General features: G+C 39.1%; 1 non-coding gene across 1 annotated transcript; it reads right to left on the reverse strand.

Moving 5' to 3' along the window:
- Window positions 1-1,400: 1,400 nt before the first annotated feature.
- Window positions 1,401-1,507, reverse strand: LOC112081700. The gene has a single exon (XR_002896622.1). It is a non-coding gene; the product is annotated as a small nucleolar RNA R71 (small nucleolar RNA).
- Window positions 1,508-5,616: the final 4,109 nt, after the last annotated feature.

Here is a 5,616-nt window from a genome sequence, read left to right on the forward strand (position 1 = left end):
TTTGATGAAATGCCTGAATGAGCTAACTTAAGGGTTTATGCATTTTTCATCATGGGAATGATTTGTTAAATGCATGAATGACATATTAGAACTGTTTCTTAATGCTCATTGATTCATATTTCACAAATGATGATTTGGTTTGAAAGTGGATTAGTGTAGAGATAAATGCCTTCATGAGAGGATTAGTCTAGATTAGAGTTCTAAGTTGAAATGTTTGAGATCATGTGATTGCTTGTTATTTCTTTCTATATAAGATTCAGTCTTTCTTAGCTCTTATTTTGATGCACAAAGAGGCTGTCTGGTCATTTTAGACTTGGACCCTTATGCTTGTTGATTGTTTATTCATCTAATGGGAATTAGTCTTGAATTGGTAATTAACAAAGGGATTTCTGTCATGAGAATGAATTCATCTGAATTGGAAGTCTAGACTAAAGATTTGCAAGTGTTGCATTGTTTGCTTAGCATCATGAATTCACATTTAAAGCACCCTGATCAGTGATCACATCTAGAGGTTTAGCTTTCTCTTTATTTGAATTTGAGTGTTTGTTTAGTTTCTCTTGCTTGTTTAATTCTTAATTACTGTTTGTTCTTGCTTGTTTTATTATATGCTTTTAGATAATCTTGGTTACCAACTCATCTGTTTAGTTAGACTTGGATTAAGAATTGATCCTCATAGTTTTAGTGTCTAGAATCTCTCCATTTGGATTGATACCTCAAGTGCTACAATGACATGAGTAGTTGAGGAATTGATCAAGGATTGAAAAATTCATACTATCAATTTGGCGCCATTGCCAATTGGAGATTCATTCTAGCATTAGGACTTTGGATCTTCTTGAGATCAAGTCATTTTCTTTTGTTTTACTGATTACCTTTCAAGTGTTGTCTTTGTTTTCAGGTGTATGAACACCAGAAGTGAAGAAAGAAGACAACGAGAAAGAGCTGAGCACATTGAGAGGTTGGGTATGGATCAAGGGCAACAGGCTCATGGTGGTAATGGAAACCACCAGAATCAGCAAGACCCACCACCTCCACGTCCAAGACAAGTTGTGGGAGCTGGTGATGAAGCCAATGCTCAGGGTCAAAGACATGGGATTCAAGCTCCAACACCTGAAAACGATTTTGAGATCAAGTCTGGCTTGATCAACATGGTGCAATCAAACAGGTTCCATGGCTTGGCAGTAGAAGACCCACTAGATCACATTGACAACTTTGATAGAGTTTGTGATCTAACTAAGATGAATGGAGTAAGTGAGGACAGTTTCAAGTTGAGGCTGTTCCCTTTTTTTCTAGGAGACAAAGCTCATCAGTGGGAAAAGTCTCTACCTCAAAGATCAGTCACAACATGGGAGCAATGCAAAAGAGCATTTCTAACCAAGTTCTTCTCTTCATCAAGAACAGCAAGGTTAAGAAATGAAATCTCAAGTTTCATTCAGAAGAACCATGAATCATTTTGTGAGGCTTGGGAAAGATTTAGAGGGTATACCATGCAATGCCCTCACCATGGATTCTCAGATTGTCAGCTGCTAAGTACCTTCTACAGAGGTACTTTACCAAAGGTCAGACTCCTCTTGGACACAGCTTCAAATGGTAATTTCATGACCAAGGAAGTCAATGACGCCATGACCCTAGTGGAGAATGTAGCTCAAAGTGATGAGCTTTATGGATCAGACTTTGAAAGGAATTCAAGAGGAGCTGTGAGTGCTGAAGAGGAAAGGACAAGGAAAGACATCAAGTCTCTCAATGAGAAGCTAGACACACTTCTCTTAGCTTCTCATCAGTCAGCCAACTTTGTTAGAGATGTGAATCATGTGTTTCAAGACACATTTCAAAGGGAAGACATCACAGCTGAGGTTAAATTTGTAGGTGGCCAACAAGGTTACCAAAAGGGCTTTACCTACTACAAGAATCCCCCAAACCAGAACTTCTATCCTCAAAACACTCAACAACAAGGTTTTTTCTCTCCCCAACAACAAAGTCTCCAACAGAACTCAGAGAATAAGGATCAAGAAGTGCAGAACCTGCTCCAGCAAATCCTCCAAGGTCAAGCAAATGGTGCCATGGACTTCAACAAGAAAATGGCAGAGATTAACAACAAGGTGGATTGCACTTATTCTGATCTTCTAACTCAACTTTCCACCTTGGCTTCCAAAGTCAAGACTCTAGAGAACAACAAGGGCCACTGCAGTTCTCAAGCTCAAAGATCTTTACCAGGGACATCAGTTGCACATCAAACAGAATACTGCAATGTAATCCTCTCAAATGCTGAGAATCATGCTGCTGTCCAAGAAACTGAGGATCTTCTCCATGGCAATGTCTCAAGTGAAAAATGCATGACAAAAGATGATGAGGACGCCATCATAGATGAGTTTGAGTTCCTATTCTGTGATCTCAATGAGGACATTGAGAAAGACGGTGGGGAGGCAGCTTCTTTTGATATGAGAAAGAATGATTCTGAGATTACTGAAAGAAAGGATCAGAGAATGGTTCAAGGAAGGACATCTGATGGAGTCTCTAGCACTGGTTCAACAAGGGTGAAACCCAAATCAATTCCCAAGCTAGGTAATCCAGGAAAGTTCTCCATCTCATGCTCTCTTGGAAGTTTGAAAATGGACAATGCTTTATGTGATTCTGGATCAAGCATCAGTGTAATGTCTTTAGACATGGTGGAGAGACTTGGGATCAAGAGTCTTAAGCATCACCCCATGTCAATTACCTTTGGAGATTCATCCTCAAAGAAGCCATATGGAATCCTTGAAGACTACCCATTGAAAATTGGTGAATGCACAGTTCCAACAGATTTTGTAGTTATGAAGATGAAGAAGACAAAAGAGCTACCTCTTTTTCTTGGAACTCCATTTCTGAACACCACAGGAGCAAGGATGGACTTTGATACTCAAAGAGTGGTGCTTGCTAAGGTAGATGATGAAGTATCTTATCCTCTTAAGCCTCCTCTTGCTGGGTTTTGTGGAGTTATATCTGATGATTCTGATGAGTTGAAACGCTATGGGATGATGTATGTGGGGAGTATTAGAATTATAGAAGAAGCTCAACCCCCTGCATCTGTTGAGAAAAAGAAAGAATCCCTAATAAGACCTGATCTTGAGTTTGAAGGGGATTTCTTTAGTGATGATGAAGCTTGCTTGGAATCTCTATCTCCTACACCAAGTGAGAAGGAGATCAGCAACAACAAAGGCAATGTCTCAGGGTCTCAAGACAAGAACCCACCAAGAACCAGACCATTCACTCTTGAGTCATCTTCTCAAGTCTTAACTCTCACTCCTTGGAAGTTTGATGGTGGAGCTGTGGAATACAAGGTTAAAGGCATTGGAGGATCAAAACCTTTTGCAAAAGTCAGGGCAATCCTCACACAAGAGCTCATAGACAAAGGGTCATCTGGTGTTCAAGAGCTGATGAACAGGGACCTAATGCTTGAATTCATGGACAAGACAAGGAGCATCAAAGCTCCTCCTCTCGCTCACTAAGAAAAGAGTATGAAAAGTCAAACTTAGTGACTTAAAACAAAGTGCTCTTGGGAGACACCCCAAGCTTATCCTTTGTAAATATTCTTTTTCATGCTTTCTCTTGGTGTTTTTAAGATGTTTTGATGTTTCTTGTGGAGTGTGTTCAGGTTACAGATGACCTGGTGTTCTTTAGCCTCCTGAGATTCACAATTCCACTACTCCTTTCCATCACAAACAAATCTGGTAACACTCCAAACTCCTTGTACATATGCATCTAGTTCTTTATTTCTCATTTTGCATCTTTCTTGCTTTTGCCTTTCACTCCTCTCTTATGCTTTTATATCACAAGGGACTGTGTTATTTAAGTGTGGGGGAGGGGTTCTGTGTTTACTAATCATGTTTTCTCTTGTTCTTATTTTGATTTGCATCTTGAGTCTGCATATAAAAATCAAAAAAAAAAGTTTCACAAAAAATGATCATGTAGTTGCATTCACATTTTTTAGGATTGAGTCTAGTTTGCATCATATAGGTTGCATCTTGCTGGGAGTAATGATAGTTTTTCCTTGAGAGTACATGACTTTGAAAATTTGGACCAAATATGCTTGTGAAATGATTTCTGTGCTTGCAAGGCTTGAAATGATTTGAATCTGAGAAGCAAGTTTGAATTGAACTCAACTCTAATAAGTGAAAACCCTGAACTTGACTTGAAATTATCATTTGATGCATTTTTTGAATAAGCTTGTGGATACCTATATACATATTTGAGATAGAATCCTGTTTTTACCACCCTCTTCCATAGCTCAAATAGCTGAGTCCACATCTGGATCAGTTTTCCTCACCTTGAACCTTCCTTCCTTTAAGCCAAATGTTTGTGTGTGATTGAAAGGCCACCTTGGATCAAACTTAGCAGAAAGTGTTAGGTTTAGAGCGACAAGGGCAAGTCTCATTGAGTGTTAAGTTCCATCATCAAGGAGCTGAGAGATTTGGCAAGAACTAAGTGTGGGGGGATACTTGTTGGTGAGTGGAAAAAGGAGAGATGAGTGGAAAAAAGAGAGTGGTGAGAACTAGGGGATAGAAAAAAAAAAAAAAAAAAAAATCAGTCTTGGAGTTTTATGTCAAAGAAAGGGAGCTCTAGTGTTTTGAAAAGAAAGAGTCTAGCCTCTAAGTGAAAGGAAAAGAAAAGAAGCCAAAGAGCTCAAATGGTTTAAAAAAGAAAGAAAAAGAGGCTAGAAGTTACAAAAGAAAATGAAAAAGAGCTATGTAAAGTTTGAACTCCAAGACTTGAGTGTGAAAATGAAAAGTGAGTCCCCTAGTGAGAGGAAAATGAGTGTGGAAAGTGAGGTTCTTGAGAGGTTGAGCAAGTGAGAAAGCTTTGAGTAGAGTGTGGGGTGGGATGAGTCCTTGCCCTTGTATGCATAGGTTGCTTTTTACCTTTAGCATTCTGCCAAAGTTTGATCATTCATAGAGAGATCCCCTTTCTGCATTGAACCCACTTAGGCGCTGATGAGACCATTTTAGTCTCATTACCTCACCCTAGCCAAACTTTGCTTGTTTGAACACTGCATCATTTGATCCACTTGGTAAAGAGCATAATGAATGTCAAAGAGTTGAGGAATAAGAGAACTTGTGGAGATTACTCTTGAGTTGATACATCAGAGTATGGTCTTGCATTGCATATTGAGCATGAACTTGAATTCTCTTAGTGGTCACTTTTCTCTTTCAATGGAAAAATGAGTCCCAATGCATTCAACCTTTTCCTCTCATTTGTTCCTTTTTTGCTTGAGAACAAGCAAAGGATAAGTGTGGGGGAGTTGATATATTCATAAATTGCATCATTTAATGTACATATTCTAGTCCAAATTATATCTCATTTGCATACATTTAGGTCTTTAGGCATTGTTTTAGAACTTAGGAGATTGCATTAGGTCCAAGAGAGTTTTGCATGGTTTGGAGTGTTAAACAGGTGATTTTGGAGCTTATTTGGAGTGGAGGATGTGATTCAGATGAAGAAATGGAGTTGAAATGATCAGAAATGGTGAAAAGGAGCAATTTTGGGTTTCTAGGCAAAATGATGTACTGCTGGCCGAAGATTCTCGGCCAAAATCCTTCCCGCGGGTAGCTTTCTCGGCCAAAAACACGTACCGCGGTCAAGTCT

The sequence above is a fragment of the Eutrema salsugineum genome, unplaced genomic scaffold, assembly GCF_000478725.1.
Source record: "Eutrema salsugineum unplaced genomic scaffold, Eutsalg1_0 scaffold_10, whole genome shotgun sequence".
Taxonomy (NCBI): Eukaryota; Viridiplantae; Streptophyta; class Magnoliopsida; order Brassicales; family Brassicaceae; genus Eutrema; species Eutrema salsugineum.